Here is a 1136-nt window from a genome sequence, read left to right on the forward strand (position 1 = left end):
GTTGTGTTTGGGGGGGGGGGGGGGGGGGGGGGGTATAGGTGGCAGTGGGAGAGTTAGTGAGTTTGTAGGGAGTGTGCAGCTTGTGAGTGTTCACTTGGCTGTCACCAACATCTCGAGAATGCAGCTGTAATTTGATTTCTCCTTACCTCCCTACCTACCTGACCTGACATGATATTTGACAGGAATGTTACCCGTTTGTATGTATTTATGTGCGTGTGCGTGTGTGTGTGAAAGAGATAGATAGAGAGAGAGAGAGAGAGAGAGAGAGAGAGAGAGAGATAATGGATAGAATAGCTAGTGCAAATGGCTTGATGTTTTAAGGAGCTTGATACTAACTGTACCATTTGTTAGTTATTTAGTTAGTTACTAAGTTAGATAGATAGATAGATAGATAGATAGATAGATAGATAGATAGATAGATAGATAGATAGATAGATAGATAGATAGATAGATAGAAAAGAAAGGAAAAACAAACTAAGCAGATTCAGACTTATGCTGCGTGTGAATAAAGCAGGTAAATCCACTAAATCTTCCCCTGTCTTGAGGCTTCTAGGGAGAGAGGAGAGCAGTTGAAGAGAATGATGCAAAAAGATGAAGCCAAAGAACAAGAAAGGCTAGCATCATTTTTTTTTTTTCATGCAGCAAAAGGGAATTTTAGGTCAAGCAAGAAAGCAGCTAAGGAGCGTGCTTGCACCAGTCTCTAGAGGATTCAAATGGGAAACCATTCGACTTGACAAGGACATTAAAATCCAATATATTCACATTATGAGGACTGTGCGTTATATGAGGTTATTTTGGACAGCTCCTCCCCATAAAGCACACACACACACACACACACACACACACACACACACACACACACACACACACACACACACACACACACACACACACACACACACACACACACACACACACACGCACATCACTTCTGGAGTGTCATCAGCAATATTATTTGAGATTTGTCACTTTGGGCTCTTGAGTGTGATCCCAGTGACAGTGTAAGCCTGATCACTCTTCATGACTGCTCGGCACATGTCGATGTCCATAAATGCAGATTGATTTGAAAGCTGGGAATGGATGTGACTACACACACACACACACACACACACACACACACACACACACACACACAC

The sequence above is a fragment of the Seriola dumerili genome, unplaced genomic scaffold (assembly GCF_002260705.1).
Source record: "Seriola dumerili isolate Sdu_G_001 unplaced genomic scaffold, Sdu_1.0 BDQW01000110.1, whole genome shotgun sequence".
In the NCBI taxonomy this organism is placed as follows: Eukaryota; Metazoa; Chordata; class Actinopteri; order Carangiformes; family Carangidae; genus Seriola; species Seriola dumerili.